We start from the raw sequence: 20,524 nt of genomic DNA, 5'->3' as shown, positions 1-20,524 counted from the left end.
TCTTTCCTTCTTCTCCCTCCCTCCCTCCCTCCCTCCAGACTATTGTTCCCCAGCTTTAGCTCAGTTGGTAGAGCGGAGGACTGTAGTTGTTTAAATTGTCATCTGTCGTAGAAAAATAATACGAATACCAGGATCTGTCCATCAGAGGTGATTTATTTACTTGTACAAGGACTCAACACATAACGACAGTGAAACGATATGTGAAGAAGTGAACCATCTCAAATTCTTCCTACATTATATTCTGTCATCACATCTATGCTATTCTATCAAAACATCTCCTTATTAGGTGTCGTTCTTAGGCACTTCTGGGTGTTTACAAATTATTTTACTTCAGCTGAGTTTAAGGCGGCAGAGTTTGCTATGCACATCTTCACACCTATATTAAAAACAGATCTAGCTGGCCTTACCACAAGGACCCTGTTTTAGACTTCCTCTTACAAGTTACAGCTTGTGCAAACAGAAAATGGCATTTAAAGGCAGAGTGGTCTGGTAGCCACTCGTAGAGGGAGGGGTTATGTCACGGTTAAATCCGTGTCATGTTTTGTTTCTGTTCTGATCGTTGTCACCTGGACATTCATTGATTAATCACCTGATTCATTCCACCTGTTTGTCATTAGTCTGTGTATTTATACCTGTGTTTGTGCAATACTGACTGCCAGTTCATTGTCATTTCTTCCATGTCTGTTCACGTTGGATGTTCCTGTGTTCATTACCTGCCCGTTGTTTGATTCCCGTGTTTTATTTCATGTTTTATTATTAAATGTCCTTATGCAGGGGTGTCAAACTCATTTTAGGCTGAGGGCCGAATGGTAAATAACGCCATGATGTGAGGGCCGGATAATTTTTTTAAACCTTAGTGTGCTGATAATTGTGTTAATATTAACTAAACAAACCAATTAATTAGTTTGTTCAGCAAGAAAACTAGAGAAACACACAGCTCTGTGAAAACTACATTTCATAAGGTCACACTCATACTGTACATATTATACACACAAATTTACATCTGTACAAAATCCACTGGCCTTAGGTTGAAAAGCCTTAATTTAACTTTAAAGTATTATAAATATGATGTGTTATATTACTAGCATGTGATTATAATGGGAAATATAATAACAAGAATTAAAGTGTGACAATCTGCTAAATATTCAATATGATTTACCTGCTGGCTTAATGGAGCTTTGAATCCATGTTTGCAATGTTGAACTGCCTTTAGCAGCCTCTCTTTCCCTTCTCTGTCGTGAAGGCATTGGTGTTTTTTGTATTTTTGGTCTACAAAGTTTGCCAACAACAGCAAATTTAGTGTTTATATTAACTTAGATCTGATCGGAAAGATTAAATCGATTAGACATGTATTGTAACGTTAATACTAAGAATCTGTGGCTATTTTGTTGTTTTTTTTTGCTTGCTAAGTTGTAAGCACTTTTAAAACACCGACAGCAAATCATTACCGGAAGAAATACATAAACAAACTTCCAAATTACTAATTCTGTTGTTTAACAACTGATTTAATGTAATTAATCTACCTGTTAATGCAACGAACTTCGGAAACTGTCGTCTTCGCTCTCCAGGCAGAGAGTGGACACAGAGATGCTGCGGAGCGGTCGGGAAAACACGAAGTGGATCACCGGAATAAGTGGATCTTTAGCGGAGCAGTAACAATACAACAGCAAGATTTTTGGGCACCGTGTTTAGTCTATGTTCCGCGTTTTGCTGCTTTCCGCAAGTCTCTCATATTAAAAACGAACTAGACACCCGCCTGAAAGGGTTTTTAAAATATGTATTTCATATTTAATAAATCATCATGCGGGCCGGATTGGACACCTTTGTGGGCCGTATGCGGCCCGCGGGCCGTATGTTTGACACCCCTGTCCTTATGTTTTGTGAACTCTGCACTTGTGTCCTTACTTCTGTTCCCCGTCGTGACAAGCAGCAATCCATAACATATATTTCATTGAAGATGTAAAGATATAAATTCCCATCACAATCCACCCCAATGTCTTAAATGACATTTTTATCCAGACTGCCCTGCAGGCTTTTACGCTGCTTTCAGACAGCCCTTCATTCTTCATTTAACCATTGAACATTGATTGTAAGACTCTAAAAACCCATCTGCTCAGCCAGTTGGAAATCATCCTTCCCCATTTGATCCTCTTCCTCCAATTTATAATCATAATTACCATGAAAAGCGACCACCTTGGTTGTTATTAGATTGTTAATACACTTTAAAACAACATTTTTGACAGTACACTAGCTCCTCCTCATTTGTAGAGCCCTCACACATTTTGCTCCTCAATTTTATTCTCAATTTCCTCCGGTTTTACCCGTTGGTACATTATTTTGGTATTACTTTCTCCAGAAAAAACTCATTGAAATCAAAAATTAGAAATGTCCACGGTCGTATAAAAAGCCGTATTCTGTGGTATTTGTGACAGGATGGTATAAGGGTTCGGCAAGTTCGGAGCCCTTGCTTCTACAGCCGCATTTACTGCCTGTAGATCCTGCACAAACCTCCACCCAGTGGGCTCACCAAATTTTCTTTACCGGAAATATTGGTGTATTTTCTGGTGACGACGGACAGGGAATAATAATTCCCCTTGCGAGTAGCGAATCGAAAACTGGCTTGATGCCGTCCTCTGCTTCTTTTTTGAGAGGGTATTGTGGTTTTCGTGGGCGAAAATCACTCTTTGGTGTGATCTGTACGGGCGCACATGATTTAATGAGACCCACATCATACTTATCTGTGGCCCACAGATGGGGCGGTACCGTGGACAGATCCACCCCATGTGTGCTGCCATCAGTCGCTGCGCTGCTATTCCCCCTCCCTGTTCTTTTTGAGGCATTCTTGTTTAAGTCTCTCCTCGTGGTGTTCCGCATGGCTCACCACTTCCTCCAATGTGGCCGCACTCCATCCGATCAGTCTAGCTTTGATAGGTTCAGACAGTTCAGTATCTAGATTTCTCATGAAGTACATTGGTAAGTGCATACTGTACGCTGGGTGGGGTTCATTATTGGGCATTTTTGCAGTTATGCCAGGATGTCTTTCAAACTCATTTTCTAATCTTGCCAGGAACTTACTCACGGTCTCTCCGTCTTGTTGTTTGCACGTAGGAGTCCAGTGCAGCCACAGCGTCATCATAGAGATCGGCAGGGGGTATTGGTGTGGTTGGCAGCACGGGGCTCCTCCGACTGCTCCATTTTGCTGTTCATCGTATGGGGGTGATGCCGGCATCAGAGGTGGTTGGTCGTCTTCGGGGAGGGTTTGGGTGTGTAGGAGACTGGAAGTGCGACCCACATTGCCAGGTCCACTCAGGTCACATACATCACAGGAGGAGAAGAAGTGACAGAAGAAGAAGAGTCACTATAAGGCATTACTTTAGAATACTGCTTATTCAATCTTACTTCAGATTCTCTAATGAACATATCCATTACTGTTAACAATCTACCTTTATTCTTAGAATGATCTTTCTGTATTATTTTGTTTCTGAGCTCTTTTTTTTTAGTTAGACTGAAACTTATTTCCCCATATTTTTGTATCAGAGGTATGGTTTTTATCCATACCTCTCCCATAAGTTCTTATTAAACCGGTTTCATCTCTGGCAGACAATCCACTTTCCGTGTCCCATTTTGGACAGGGAGCGTAACTTTCCTTATTTTCCATTATCTATGGGCGGGTACAATTCCATCAGTAATTTTAGAAGAGACCCACTCTTCAGTGATTCCAATTTCACTTACGGTAATTTCGGGAGAGACCCACTCTCCAGTGTTTACGTCACTTTACAGTAATTTTGGGAGAGACCCACTCTCCAGTGTTTACGTCACTTTACAGTAATTTCGGGAGAGACCCACTCTCCAGTGTTTACTTCACTTAGACCCTTTTCTAGATAACGTATTATTATTTATTTATTTATTTATTTTTTATTTACCGTATTATCTCCACTGGTTCGTCTGGATCCTGTCACCTTCGGATCAGAGTCAACGCCCACGTACCTTCAGCTGGGGGTTTGAGTCACCTCTCCTATCTATGGTGAGTTGATCAGACCGTTGACCCTTTCCTCTGGTTATTGGGATGCCATCCTCGTTGCAAAATTGTCGTGGAAAAATAATACGAATACCAGGATCTGTCCATCAGAGATGATTTATTTACTTGTACAAGGACTCAACACATAACGACAGTGAAACGATATATGTGATGAAGTGAACCAACTCAAATTCTTAAATTCTGTCATCACATTGTACCACCCCCCTATGCTATTCTATCAAAACATCTCCTTATTAGGTGTCATTCTTAGACACTTCTAGGTGTTTACAAATTATTTTACTTCAGCTGAATTTAAGAAAGCAGAACATGAGTTTTTTCCGTTTTTTAAAACAATGTCGATTGGGATTGGGGTTAGATTTGTGGTTTTCGGCACATTTTTATACTGTTTTCGCGCGAAGATAAAGTTGGGTTTGGGTTAGAATGGCATTGTTTATAGGTTTATTTGTCCGAAATTTAAATTGTTTTTGCTTGGAGTTGGGGTTAGAGTTGGGTTAGGGTGATGATGTCATTTTATGTAACAGAAAGTTGTTCTAACCCCAATCCCAAGCAACAATGGTAAGAAAATAGGAAAAACAATTGAATAACCAATACGTGAAACTGGCACGAAAAAGAAAGTCGTGCCACGGATATGTGAAAACTCATCACTTAAATGCTCGAAACGTTTCGAGCTGAATTCAAAAACAGTCTCATTCCTATCTTACCATATCTGCGCTACTCATCTGACCAACGGTGAGCTCGAACTGCTTCACTGCAGAAGCTGCGTTGGAGGCTCCGCCGAGGGCTTAAACCAGTAACGAGCATTTTGATTGGTCGTTTTTGTGAACCAATCACATTCTTTCTGCCCTCCGAACATGTTTGAGTAAGGTCCTGTCCCAAATGGCACACTCCGGACTTGTGGTCCTCCTCAGAGTCCACACTTTGATGACATCACATAGTCCAGACTTTAGGGACCCTTAATACGAGTTTACGTGGGTGCAACGGAGTCGTATTTTGGGACAGACTCGAGCGTCACACCGGAAATAGGTAGAGAAGTTGCCCGTCAGTGTGAGCTCCTCCCTTTCGTCGTCTGATTGGTCTGAATGCTCTTTCGCAAGGACTTCTGGGTTGGTAAAGTGCGCGATGCCTGCTGCAGTGTGGGCTTTGCTGAAGACCGCATCAAGGGGGTAAAGGAGGCGCTGATGAGCACACTTCAAAGCGTAAAAATGACAGATGGGACACCCTACGGACTCGTGGACTAAGCGAGCACGCGCAATTTAAGGCCACGAGACCGAAAGTCCACATGAAGTGCGCCATTTGGGACAGGGCCTAAGGAAAACTCCTACGTGCTTGTTGAAATGTAACACACTGCTGTCAAAACTGTGAACCACACATTCAAAACAGAATTGATTTCAGACTTGTGCCTTTCAAACACTGCTGATTGCAATTTCATATAAATATAAATTCCAATGTCATATCATATATATATAGACAAATTTTGGAAATGGAACAAGGAAGACGGGTTTGTGGAGAGAGAAGGGTGGCAGGTAGTGTCCTAATGCTAGAGAGAGGCAGGATTAGTCCCTCATTTATTTGTTTAAATTACAGTATGTACTTTTAGTTTCTACCTTTTTTCCTCATTACTATAATTCCATAAATTACCAGAGACTATTGAAGGAAACTGCTAATTTTCATTTACCTTAATTGTTCTGGTCTAAATATTTCAAGAAATCTGGTGATAAATCAATCAATAAATAAATAATTCTTTGAAGAAAATATATCTTTGTATGAAGTCACTGAAATTGTTCAAACTGTAAAGATAAAAGTTTGTATTTTCTGTATTGGTGTGTGTTCTGAATGACAGTGTGTGTTATCGTAGTGAGGGTTGTGTGTAGTGTTTGGCTGCACTGAGCTGTTTTGAGCCATGTGTTACAGTTTTTCTGAATTGCTAAAACACTAAACCCCAATCTCTGAACTAAATTCATAGTGGCCTAAACATGTTTGTCAAATCATGCACTCTTTTTGCAAAACACTAAACACAAACTTCTCACTAAAACAAACATTTCACACTGCAATGCACTTGTTTTATAAATGCTAAACACAGGCAGGCAAAAGTTGAACACAACTGCAACACAGATATTATCGAGTAAACACAACAACTCAAAATTCTACACACTTTTATCTAATGGTATTTTTACCTATTGTTTGGAGTGGATACAGTCTGAAAAGCAGATGAAGTGTATGAGGAAGAAAAGGACACCAGACGATGCAATTGGCAAAATTTGCATTTGGATTGCTGACTTTTTACAAAATACAAGTGCTGCTTACAGTAATATTGAACACTTGCTATTACTTGCAGTACTTACAGTAAAGTATTCACTATATTCACTGAACTAAACTTGTGATTACAGTGATAGAGATTTTTAACAGTATTTGTCAAGTGTATTGTTATGTACAATAAACATGTATTTTTCTTTAAGCAGATCTCCTGGATGTTGTGTTTTCCATTTTTTAAGGTAGTGTCTAATGGATGCTTGTAGTGTTTTATATTATAGACTTATGTGTGTATGATTTGAAAGCTTAGTTTGATTTTGAGTACAAGTGAAATGGTTTTGAAGCAATTGACCTTTCGCCGGCCCCTCCCCCAAAACGGCCATTGTCCAATCACACATCACAGCAACCGTTACTATGTGTGGCAAAATGGTCTTTTTACAGCAATATTCAACACTCAAAAGATATACAATAGACTACGCCACCCTGGGACTATACCAGGGAATCACAGTTCACTTAAAAATGTTATAAGGAACACAGGTTCATTCTACTGAACAAAGTGAGCAAGAGACGTGGGTAGCAAAATAGAATTTGTTTATTTGTACAAAAGTTTAAAATGCAGAAATAAAAGTAGTCACCCAGCCAATTACTAAAGCTGGAAATCACAATCCACAATAAGGATTCACATTTAATTCAGAGCTGTAGCCTATTGGCATCAGATGGGCTAAAAGAGGGAGCAAAAGAGGAGAATCACACTAAGTGCACACACGCACACACACACTCACTCCAATACCCGTGATTTTATCAGTGGTGCTCACACAGCATAACACAGCACACGGTGAAGGAAAGCCTCACTGCCGTCGGACACACAGCTCCTGTAATTGTGATACAAAACAAAATAAATCAAATCAATAGAAATTAATCAATGAAAACTTATTAAATGCAGGGGAGCAAAAGAAACCCTTCCAACATAAAGAAAAGAAATAAGTTCTAGCTTAAACAGCTAGATAATAACACAAAAAGGAAAAGGAAAAGAAATTTAAAGACAACAATGTCCAAAAGAAAATCTCAGCGTTCTGAATCAGTCCAAAATGAGAAACACCACAAAGGGAAAATGAAGAAATAGATAATCTGAATGAGCGCGGCCCTCGAACTCGTTATTTCCCAACGTACGAGGGAAAGATCTTTAAATACCGTCACAGTAGGAGCAGGTTTTAACCAACCACTCCAAAATCGGGCCGCGCTAAATCACCCAGGACAAAATGATGAAAACACACACAGCAAAAATATAAAGAAAAAGAAACGAAAGCAAATCCAGCAGGAACAAAACAGCAGCGTGCTTCTATATGTAGTAGGGGAATGCAGCACGCACAGTCTTAGCCCTAACAGATAATATAAGATGATTAGTAAACTAATTATAGTTTATGAACAGCAATCGGAAATATAAACGCACATACCAAATAACGCAGCCGCTTGCCACACCAAAAAGCAAAGCTGACGTCAGTATCCACGGGATAGAGATGGAGATGCAAAACAGCATATTGGATGTCCCAACTCAAACGGTAAACACCCGGGAATGCTGCAGTAAAGATAAACATAGCTGACCCCCACACCACATCACCTAAAACCTCTGGTAATATATTAAATCTTACATACCTGGAACTAGGCAGTGTAACGAGCCAGACCGCGCGTAACGGTTGTTTACAGTAGGCTATAAATGACACAAGCACTAGTGTTACCATACCATAATCCGGTATTAGATAGAGCCGAACGCTAAAGCTAAAAATGCTTACCTCTACAGCGTACACAGAGCCCCCACAATGACACAAGCAGTGCTTGTGACGGATGTCAGCGCCAACGCTCCCGGTACATCCCATTCACCCGAATATTGACTACATTCCCCATCATGCACTGTGACCCGCTGATTACACACCAGCTGCAGCGTATCAGCGGGTCTATTTAACCTGGGACTCTGCCACCTGAACTTTGCGAAGTCTTGTTTGCCCTAGCAGCATTTCTGAGCGTTTTCCCTGTGTGTACCCGTGTTTGATTTCCTGGTGTTATTTTGGACTGTCTCTTGGTTTATTGATTCTTGCCGCCTGCCCTGAACTTGGACTGGATTACTACTACGACTGCTTTCTGCCTGCCCCGATCTTGGACTGATTCACGTTTATGATTGATTGCCGCCTGCCCCGAACCTGGTCTGTTATACGTTTATGATTACTTGGATGTGCCCATTGTTTACTGTTGTTTGCTATTTGAATACATCAATAAAGAGTTGCAAATGGAACCTAACCTGTCAGTCTCGTCACAGAAGACTTCGCCACCACAGGCTCCAGCAACCGTGGCACAGCTTTCAGGCGAGCTGTCCACACAAGCAAACATCCTGGCGGCTCATCAACATCAGTTAGTCCGACTGACATCTCTCACGGAGGAATTAGTTCGCTCTGTGCAGAGCTTAGCTACATCGGCTAACACCGCCGCTACACCAGTTCCCACGCCTCAGCCACCTCAACCCAGAGCCACGCCCCTGGCTTCAGTTACACCCCGTCTGGCATTCCCTGAAAAGTTTGATGGCACCCCAGATCGATGTAAAGGCTTTCTCATGCAGTGTGAGCTTTTCATCGCCCCGCAACTCAACATTTACAGTACGGAGGTTAGTAAAATCTCGTTGATTTGTTCTTTGCTTACTGGGAAGGCATTGGAAAGATGGCAGTCTTAGACCATGTATTGATTATCGGGGCCTGAATGACATCACAGTGAAATTCCGCTATCCATTACCCCTAGTACCAGCTGCTTTGGAACAACTACGCAGTGCTAAGATCTACAGCAAGTTGGACCTTCGTAGTGCTTACAACCTGATTCGTATTCGTGAAGGGGATGAATGGAAAACAGCATTCTCCACTAGTGATGGTCACTATGAATACTTGGTGATGCCCTTCGGTCTATCTAACAGTCCGTCCGTGTTCCAATCCTTTATTAATGATGTTCTCCGGGACATGCTTAACCGATTTGTGATTGTTTACATAGATGACATACTAATTTATTCTGATTCTCTAGAACAACATGTGGTACATGTCAGAACTGTCCTCCAACGCCTCATTGAACACCAGCTCTACGTGAAAGCAGAAAAATGTGAGTTTCACCAGTCCTCTACGTCCTTCCTGGGGTATATCATAAGTCCAGACGGGGTGGCTATGGATGAAAAGAAGGTGGAGTCAGTTCTACAGTGGCCCAAACCTACTACGGTAAAGGAACTCCAAAGATTTCTGGGATTCGCTAATTTTTATAGAAGATTTATCAAGAATTTCAGTATTGTTGCTGCCCCTTTAACTTCACTTGTGCACAAGTCCAATCACAAGCTCTCATGGAACCCGGAAGCCGAAGCTGCCTTCAGTGACCTCAAGACCCGTTTTACTTCAGCTCCCATTCTGCATCATCCAGATCCCGAGAAGCCTTTCATAGTCGAGGTGGATGCCTCGAATTCTGGAGTGGGCGCGGTATTATCACAGAAACAAGGTAACCCAGGCAAAGTTTACCCTTGTGCTTTCTATTCTAGAAAACTGAATCCTGCTGAGAGAAATTATGATGTGGGTAACAGGGAGCTTTTGGCTATGAAGGCGGCCTTGGAAGAATGGCGGCATTGGCTAGAGGGCGCCAAACACCCTTTCTTGATTCTCACAGACCATCGCAACCTGGAATATTTACAATCTGCCAAACGTCTCAATACCCGGCAAGCAAGGTGGGCTCTGTTCTTCACTAGATTTCAATTTACTATCACATACCGACCTGGATCCAAAAACACCAAAGCAGATGCATTGTCACGTATCTTTGATTCTTCACCCCAGCCTGTTTGTTCCGAGCCCATCATCCCACCCTCCCTCATTGTAGCTCCTGTTCAGTGGAACGTTATGCAAGAAATAAACCAGCTCAACAATGCTAACCCACCACCAGCGGAATGCCCTGCAGACCGTACTTACGTTCCTCCTTCTCACAGGAAGCAGGTCATTCAATGGGTACACACATCTCTCTCTTCTGGGCACCCGGGCATTAACTCTACTTTGGTGATGCTGAAGAACAAGTTTTGGTGGCAGTCCATGTTACCTGATGTCAGCGCGGTGGTGAACGCCTGTACGGCTTGCGCAGCCAGTAAAACCCCACACCAGAACCCAGCTGGTCTCCTCCAACCCCTTGTGATCCCACAGAGACCATGGTCTCACATAGCGGTGGATTTTGTGACGGATCTGCCCAGGTCTGATGGTAACACAGTGGTACTTTCTGTCATTGATCGTTTCTCTAAAGCATGTCGTTTTATCCCTCTGCCCAAGCTGCCATCCGCCATGGAAACCGCTGAACAGCTGCTGCATTGTGTGTTCCGGTATTACGGACTTCCTGAGGACATTGTATCTGACCGGGGACCGCAATTCACGTCCAAGGTATGGAAAGCATTCTTCAAAGCTCTAAACATCAACATCAGTCTTACATCCGGTTATCACCCACAATCCAATGGTCAAGTTGAACGTCTTAATCAAGAATTAACTAAGTTTCTCAGAGTTTACTGTCACAAGAATCAGCATGACTGGTGTCGCTTCCTACCTTGGGCGGAATATGCACAGAATTCCCTTAAGAAAACTTCCACGGGTCTCACTCCATTTCAATGCGTCTTGGGATACCAACCGCCCATCTTTCCCTGGGATGAAGAACTCGCAGACATCCCGGCCATTGACGCTTGGTTCACCCGAAGTCAGGAAACTTGGCAAGAAGCTCATGTCCATCTGTCCCGAGCCATCAGGAAGGTCAAGGAAAAAGCAGATCGCCATAGAACCCCAGAACCCCACTACGAACCTGGTCAGTTGGTTTGGCTCTCGTCCAGAGACCTGAAACTTCGTCTCCCCTGCAAAAAGTTGAGTCCCAGGTATGTTGGTCCTTTTAAAATTTTGAAACAAGTTAATCCTGTCTCCTACCGTCTTGATCTCCCCCCTAATTACCGTATCTCTCCCACTTTCCATGTTTCCCTGTTAAAACCTGCCGAGGACCCGGGAGCGGCTGTAGATTCTGGAGGATCAGGGCCCCCTCCCATCATGGTGGACGGAGAAGAGGCCTATCTGGTCAGCGAGCTGCTGGACTCCAGACGTCAGGGCTCCAACCTGCAGTACCTCATCAACTGGGAGGGGTATGGTCCCGAGGAGAGGTCGTGGGAGAACGCTAACGACATCTTGGATCCCAACCTCATCCATGAATTTCACAGACTACACCCGGATAAACCTGCCCCTCGTCCCCGAGGTCGTCCTCGAAAGAACACTTCCCGCGTCTGGAGCCGCTCGCAGGGGGGGGGGCTCTGTGACGGATGTCAGCGCCAACGCTCCCGGTACATCCCATTCACCCGAATATTGACTACATTCCCCATCATGCATTGTGACCCGCTGATTACACACCAGCTGCAGCGTATCAGCGGGTCTATTTAACCTGGGACTCTGCCACCTGAACTTTGCGAAGTCTTGTTTGCCCTAGCAGCATTTCTGAGCGTTTTCCCTGTGTGTACCCGTGTTTGATTTCCTGGTGTTATTTTGGACTGTCTCTTGGTTTATTGATTCTTGCCGCCTGCCCTGAACTTGGACTGGATTACTACTACGACTGCTTTCTGCCTGCCCCGATCTTGGACTGATTCACGTTTATGATTGATTGCCGCCTGCCCCGAACCTGGTCTGTTATACGTTTATGATTACTTGGATGTGCCCATTGTTTACTGTTGTTTGCTATTTGATAACATCAATAAAGAGTTGCAAATGGAACCTAACCTGTCAGTCTCGTCACAGTGCTAGAATAGACACACAGCTGTGTGTTAACCACAGACCTCTGTTGAATGCCGGTAAACGGGAAGAGCGCAGGCACAGAACAGATGACGCACATCTGGCCCGCACCAAACAGCCATTTATACACACCTCCCTGCGGGACAATAGGCTACCAATAACATGACGTCACTACAGGGAGGATCTAACTACCCTGCCACAATCTACCCCTACTTTTTGTATCGTCGCCCCGACGATAGAATACGGCAACCCCACAATTCCCCTTATCAGTTCCAAGGCCTGAAAATGGCAGAAATCCCACTAGAAAAAGACCCACCTAGGGGCACAGCCTCACCAGGCACTTCCACTGACCGTGGCAGGTGATGGACATTCGAGTGCTGGCCTGCTCTGGGCCTCGTTGACCTCCGCAAAGCCATTACCTCAGTACCTGGTTGGCCTGCAGACACAGTAACAAATCCTGAAGGGAGACCCATTTGCCCAGAACGGTGCTGTCCTTGGGCTACTGGTATCACAGGTACCGTCCCAGGGGGACAAGGGTCCGAGACATTCAAGGGAGCTTGAACAGCTGCAGGGGCTATATCACTAACAGCCAGACTCTGAGCCTGGGGGGTTTCAGGCACAAACATTAGCAAATCACCCTCTTCTGGCTCATCCTCTAAAGGCAGTGCCCCCTCAGCCAAAGGCCTATCCTGAGGGCTCGAAACTGGACGGTCCCCCAGAATCTTAGCCTTCAACAAAGAGCGATGAACATGCCTTACCTTACTTAAATCATCAACCGGTGCAATGGTATATACCGAACCCCCTGCAGCAGGTGCCTTCACTATCTTATACACAACTGGGCTCCACAAGTCTTGGATCTTATGGCGACCTCTCATGCCACACTCCCGGAGGTAAACCAACTGGCCCTCCTCAAGCAACACACACCGCACATTCTGATCATGATGTGTTTTACGTCTCTCCGCTGCAACCCTTAGCCGATCACGTGCCCCTTCAAAGGCCACATGGAGCCTAGTTTGATGTTCCACCACCCACTCATGAACATTACCTACCCCTACCTCCTGGACTCTGCCCAGCAAAAAGTCAACTGGGAGCCGTGGTTCTTGCCCAAACATCAGAAAATATGGGGACTCACCAGTGGTCTGATGCGGGGTGGTAGTGTAGCAGAAAAGTACTTGCGGAAGGCAAGACACCCAGTCCCTCTTCCGAGAAACAGGCAATGTGCGGAGGAGATTATGCAACGTCCTATTGAAGCGCTCACACTGGCCGTTACCGGCCGGATGGTAAGGAGTAGTGCGAGACTTCTCGACCTTGTACAACTGACAGAGTTGCTGGATGAGAGAGGATTCAAAGTTACGGCCCTGATCGGAATGAATCCGACCAGGGACTCCAAACTTGTAAAACCACTCGGCCACCAGGACCTGGGCCACAGTCTCTGCCCGTTGATCCCGAGTGGGGACAGCCATGGTGTACTTCGTGAAAACATCAGTCATCACAATGACATTTTCAGTTCCTGAACGAGAGAGTTCAAGCACAGTAAAGTCGATGGCTACAATCTCGTTAGGTCTTGAAGCCATCAAATGGCCCATAAAACTACGGGCGGTGGGACCCCCATGCTTAGCGACTTGGTACCTTTCACACTCCTGGCACCATCGTGCCACCTCTGAGGACATTCCAGGCCAATAGCACCGCTGCTGTACCAACTCAGTGGTACGCTCATTCCCCTGGTGCCCATGCTCCTGATGAAGCTGCCTCAAAACCTCAGACTTTAAGGTAGTGGGTAAAACCAATTGAAAACGTTCCTCACCTCCATCAGAGCGGAACACTCGTCGATACAATACGCCCTCTCTCTCCACAAACCGATCCCACTGACGGAGCAGAATCAACCCCAGCCTAGACAATTGTCTGCGTTCTTCTGCTCTAGGGAACACCTTTCGTTTCCAAAAGGGTAAAATTTCATTAATCGTGGGGTCCGTCTGTTGCAAAGAGCTCAAATCTGCAGCGGTATAACTGGGCAGGGCCGTGATCACCGCTTGAGTGGCTTGAACTGCTACCTGTGTACCCACCCCCTGCTGTACAGCATGAGGAACTGCAGTGCCTGGAAGCAAGTCCCCTAACATGCTAAAGTCAAGTGGGTGCTGCCTCGACAGAGCATCTGCATTTCTATTACATCTGCCTGATCGATACCTCACCTCAAAATCAAAAGCTGCAAGTTGTGCTGCCCAACGCTGTTCAGTTGCCCCAAGCTTTGCCGATGCTATATGGCTAAGGGGATTGTTGTCGGTGAAGACAACACATTTGTGCCCCAACAAATATTCCCGGAACTTTTCAGCCATGGCCCACTTGAGCGCCAAAAACTCTAATTTCATAGAGCTATAGGTGTTCATATTGCGCTCAGTGGGCCTAAGACTGCGGCTGGCATATGCAATTGGCCGCACGGTTCCTCCCTGTTCTTGGGAAAGAACTGCCCCCAGACCACTGAAACTAGCGTCAACCTCCAGAATAAATGGCAAAGTAAAATCTGCGTAGGCAAGCACAGGGGCAGAGGTGAGTTTCCTCTTTAAGGCTTCAAAACTATCCTGACAAATCTCACCCCAGGCACAGTTAAAACTCACCTCTCTACGTTTCTTTGTCTTCCCACCTGCCAGTTCGGCCACCAATTTATGCAGAGGGGCCGCCAACTTGGCAAACCCTTACACAAAACGGCGGTAATAACTGGCAAAACCCAGGAACGAACGCAACTCGGACAGACTTGTAGGAGTGCGCCACTGAGCTACCACTTCAATTTTACTTGGGTCTGTGGACACACCCTGAGATGACACCACATGCCCTAAATACGTTACCTCACGTTGAAAGAATGCACACTTTCCTAACTTGGCTTTTAGTCCTTCAGCCCCTAACCGACCCAAGACCACTTCCAGCCGCTCCAGATGTTGAGCCACCGAGGAAGAGAACACCACAATGTCATCTAAATACAAGAGCAAAGATTGGCATTGTTGGTCACCAAACAACCTCTCCATCAGACGTTGGAAGGTGCTGGGAGCGTTACAGAGACCAAATGGCATCCTATTCCACTCGAATAGGCCAAATGGGGTACAGAAAGCAGTCTTAGGCCGGTCAGCTTCAGTGACAGGCACCTGATTGTACCCACTGGCTAAATCCATAGTGGAGAACCAGCGGGCACCGGTCAGGGCATCAAGGGACTCCTCAATACGGGGCAAAGGGAAGGCATCCTTCCTAGTTTTAGAATTAAGTTGACGATAGTCTACACACATTCGTAGACTACCGTCCTTTTTCTTAACTAAAACAATGGGAGACGCATAGGGGCTGCAGCTTTCCCTGATAACCTGTGCCTCAAGAAGTTGATTAATGTGGGACTTTACTACCTCATATTCTGAAGGTGGTATACGCCTGTACCGTTGCCTGACAGGGGTATCGTCTAGAAGCGGAATATCATGGGACAAGAGGTTAGTGCACCCCAGATCACCCTCATGGGCTGAAAACACAAATTTGTACTTGTGAAGCAAGGCCCGGACCCGGCTTTGCTCTTCCCCTGCCAAAACTGACAAATCTATGGCATCAATTTGGTCCTCCACAGTAGAGGGGACCAAGGAACTATGGGAGCCTACAGTAGCAGTTAAGGACCTTACTTCAGTAATACCTTCTGGCAAACTAATGACAAAGACACCACTCAATGTGCCTAAAGACGTCCTGGGGTAAAGAATCACCTCAGTGGTACCCACGTTCACAACCGGGATATACACCGTGCCCCGGGTCACTTGAACCAGTGCGGGGGAGGCCAACAAACCAGCAGGTAAGCCTGCATCTGGAGGCTCAAACAGCACGGGACCGGAAGCATAATGTTCTGAACAGGTTGCCGCTACCAACTTCATGGTACCACCTGGAATGTGACACACACCCTGCCCCCGCACCCTAACCCCCCCAACACGATCAACAGAGGTCTGGACACTAACCTTACTACAATGTTGTAATGCCTTTGTGACGGAGCTAGGGGCCTGTGACACCGCCGGTAAGTCAAAAAGGGATGTACCGTGTTGTCCAAAAAGTTCCTGGTAGCACCGGCCAAGGACATTCATCCCCAAAACACCCGGGACATGTCCACCGGCACCACCAGGAGGATCTCGGACAACCAGCACTCCACACTCCGGTACTACTTTACCACAAAGTTCGACATCGAGCTCCATATACCCGATATAAGGAATCGCAAGACCATTTGCCGCGGTAAGTTGCAACCATTGACAGGACCTAAGACGCTCCTGCCCCCATGGTTCAAAATACTGGTGAAAGCAACTCTCGGTGATCGTGGACACCATGGAACCGGTATCCACTAAACATGGCACTTGAACACCACCGATGAGCACATTAAGATGAGGGCAGGAGGACACCAAACGAGAGACAGAATTTAGACGGTTTACAACATTTGAGCCAAATGACTCCCCATCCGCACTGTGACTCCGCAGCCCGGTGGGGATTAGTTTTCCGACGGCTGTGAAGATCGAAACTGCCTAGCCCCAGTCGAAGATGTACCCACTGCTGGAGCGCGAGGAAGAACACGTTCTCCATCACACTCTCGGGCAAAATGGCCAGAACGTTGGCACCTCCGACATACTATATTACTGTGACGTGGGGACCGGCTATATGAATTAGGGACCTGTAAGCGAGCGAAACCTTGGGTAAGTTGGTTTAACTGTTCTTGTTGTGCCTTCAACATTTCCCGTAATTCTGCTAGCTCCGACTTGGGAGGGGAGCTCAAACGAACTGCCTGCGACTCGCCCTGTATGGCATACTGGACCCCATAGGCCACTGGTACAGACTGACTTCACCCTCTCGCACCCCCAGGCATTCCCTCCCGCTCCCAGCGCATTGCCTCGCTACGAACATCTAAGAGGGAAGAGGTAGGGTCACGGCGGACTAATTGTTTTAGTTCCCGACGAAGACCAATATCGAGCACATGCTCGACAAACTGGTCACGCAATAAAGCTTCTGCATTTGGTATGGCATGCGGCGACTGCTGTTTTACCCCCTCCAAGAGGCCCATCAATGCAATAGAGAACTCTAAAAGTGTTTCTCCTTCCTGCTGCCTCCTGGAGAAAAATGCCTGTTGCAATGCTACGTATGACAAAGAACACCCATACAATTCCTTTAAGGCCTGAATTATCTTATCTGGGTCCCCCCTCTCTGTCTCAGACCGATACCTGATCTCATCCCGAGCTTCTCCCTCTAAATGATCAAAAAGAAAGAATGCTTGATCAGCTCTAGACAAATGGCGAACCCGCATACAGGCTTGGGCCTCCCTTACCCATTCATTTATGGTAATACCGGGTCTCCCGCTAAATTTTGGGCACTTCCTATCTCGGGGAACAAACACAAATCGCTCAGTAGATGGGGCATTTGCACCAGCAGATTGCTGTGCACCAGAGGGTAAGGTGGTAGAAATTGGAGCTGTACTGGGACCTGGAATAACAATTTAAGTCTGTTCTTGTCTAAGTCTTTTATTATCAGCTCTTAATTGGGCCACAAGATCCTGAAGTTCTTGTAATTCTTCTGCCATAGCTAACTTTTAGTAAAACACTTACCACCAAGCAAGGCGGGGCATAAAGAAAATTTGGACCTGAAACACAATCAGGGGAGATGGCCAAAGAGACCCTTCAAAGAGTCTACGCTGCTGTCTTGTTCCTGTGAAATAAAAAGAAAAGCAAATAATGGCAATACCAGCTGGTAAAGTAATATTCACCCACGTCTCTGCTCAATTTAGTGAGAATCCTGCCGACTACGCCAAAATGTGGCAAAGTGGTCTTTTTACAGCAATATTCAACACTCAAAAGATATACAATAGACTACGCCACCCTGGGACTATACCAGGGAATCACAGTTCACTTAAAAATGTTATAAGGAACACAGGTTCATTCTACTGAACAAAGTGAGCAAGAGACGTGGGTAGCAAAATAGAATGTTTATTTGTACAAAAGTTTAAAATGCAGAAATAAAAGTAGTCACCCAGCCAATTACTAAAGCTGGAAATCACAATCCACAATAAGGATTCACATTTAATTCAGAGCTGTAGCCTATTGGCATCAGATGGGCTAAAAGAGGGAGCAAAAGAGGAGAATCACACTAAATGCACACACGCACACACACACTCACTCCAATACCCGTGATTTTATCAGTGGTGCTCACACAGCATAACACAGCACACGGTGAAGGAAAGCCTCACTGCCGTCGGACACACAGCTCCTGTAATTGTGATACAAAACAAAATAAATCATATCAATAGAAATTAATCAATGAAAACTTATTAAATGCAGGGGAGAAAAAGAAACCCTTCCAACATAAAGAAAAGAAATAAGTTCTAGCTTAAACAGCTAGATAATAACACAAAAAGGAAAAGGAAAAGAAATTTAAAGACAACAATGTCCAAAAGAAAATCTCAGCGTTCTGAATCAGTCCAAAATGAGAAACACCACAAAGGGAAAATGAAGAAATAGATAATCTGAATGAGCGCGGCCCTCGAACTCGTTATTTCCCAACGTACGAGGAAAAGATCTTTAAATACAGTCACAGTAGGAGCAGGTTTTAACCAACAACTCCAAAATCGGGCCGCGCTAAATCACCCAGGACGAAAATAATGAAAACACACAGCAAAAATATAAAGAAAAAGAAACGAAAGCAAATCCAGCAGGAACAAAACAGCAGCGTGCTTCTATATGTAGTAGGGGAATGCAGCACGCACAGTCTTAGCCCTAACAGATAATATAAGATGATTAGTAAACTAATTATAGTTTATGAACAGCAATCGGAAATATAAACGCACATACCAAATAACGCAGCCGCTTGCCACACCAAAAAGCAAAGCTGACGTCAGTATCCACGGGATAGAGATGGAGATGCAAAACAGCATATTGGATGTCCCAACTCAAACGGTAAACACACGGGAATGCTGCAGTAAAGATAAACATAGCTGACCCCCACACCACATCACCTAAAACCTCTGGCAATATATTAAATCTTACATACCTGGAACTAGGCAGTGTAACGAGCCAGACCGCGCGTAACGGTTGTTTACAGTAGGCTATAAATGACACAAGCACTAGTGTTACCATACCATAATCCGGTATTAGATAGAGCCGAACGTTAAAGCTAAAAATGCTTACCTCTACAGCGTACACAAAGCCCCCACAATGACACAAGTAGTGCTAGAATAGACACACAGCTGTGTGTTAACCACAGACCTCTGTTGAATGCCGGTAAACGGGAAGAGCGCAGGCACAGAACAGATGACGCACATCCGGCCCGCACCAAACAGCCATTTATACACACCTCCCTGCGGGACAATAGGCTACCAATAACATGACGTCACTACAGGGAGGATCTAACTACCCTGCCACATATGCAAGCACCTCCGACAAACATTCACGCCCGCAGCGTTTGTGAGCGGTGCATACAATGGATAAAACAGTGTGGACTGCCCCATACAATGGATAAAACATTGTGGACTGCCCCATTCAGTTAAATGTGTTGAACATTTACGAAGCATAAATACGTCTGCACAAAGGTAAGGCTTACAGCTAACTAGCTACAGTGTGGTCTAGATCTACTAACTAGAGGCAAGAACACAAATTGGACCAAAGTTATGATTACCATGAATATAATTGCCAGAATGTTAACCTACTATCTATGCTAAATTTAATGAGTTATTTTGCCAACATTAGTTAACATGTTTGCTAACGCTAGCTACAATAGCTGCTGTTGTGTTGGGACTTTCTGTCAGGGATCTCCACGTTGGAGAGAGAGAGATAGAACCCAGATGCAGGATCAGATGAACAATACTTTATTTATAACAAAAATGACAAAACAAAGACCCACGAGGGGGTTAAAAGAGCAAGACAAAAGACAGATAACTAGACTTACACTAAACTAAGACAAGAACTGGATAAGACTACAAAAACAATAAACTTAAACAATATACTGACTATACACTAACCTACAGATAAACAGGTCAATACAGATACAGGCATGAAGCAAGACAGCACGAAGTGTATCACAACAGAAGGTTACAAACGAATCAGCACAGGACAGCAAACACAAGGGCATTAAATAGGGGAGCAAATCAAGAGGTGAACAGGTGACATGAATCAAACAATAATGGGATAATTAACAGGGAAACGAGGGGGCGGAGTCAGGAGACGAGACATACAAACACAAGACAACCACAGTACAAACAAGACAAAACCATAAATATATATAAATATATAAATATATATATACATGAAAACAGAACACTAGACTAAACAAGACATTAAAACAAAGACTAGAGAATACAAGGGAGCGGGGAAAAGGTCACAAGACACGGGAAAAACGTGGTTAAATATAACAAAACCAAAACCACGATCTCCCACACAAAACATGTACT

General features: G+C 44.7%; 1 long non-coding RNA gene across 2 annotated transcripts; it reads right to left on the bottom strand.

The window, feature by feature from the left end:
- Window positions 1-6,863: 6,863 nt before the first annotated feature.
- On the bottom strand, window positions 6,864-19,487 carry LOC141369511 (uncharacterized). Of its 2 annotated transcripts, XR_012373288.1 has the most exons (5): window positions 19,266-19,487; window positions 18,930-19,183; window positions 18,292-18,348; window positions 17,691-18,197; window positions 6,864-7,161 (listed from the first exon to the last, which is right to left on the bottom strand). It is a non-coding gene; the product is annotated as an uncharacterized lncRNA (long non-coding RNA). The 2 variants fall into 2 exon arrangements; XR_012373283.1 differs by having other exon boundaries at window positions 18,930-19,266.
- Between the last annotated feature and the right edge of the window lie 1,037 nt (window positions 19,488-20,524).

Source organism: Misgurnus anguillicaudatus, chromosome 1 (genome assembly GCF_027580225.2).
Source record: "Misgurnus anguillicaudatus chromosome 1, ASM2758022v2, whole genome shotgun sequence".
In the NCBI taxonomy this organism is placed as follows: Eukaryota; Metazoa; Chordata; class Actinopteri; order Cypriniformes; family Cobitidae; genus Misgurnus; species Misgurnus anguillicaudatus.
This window is presented reverse-complemented; position numbering and strand designations above follow the sequence as displayed.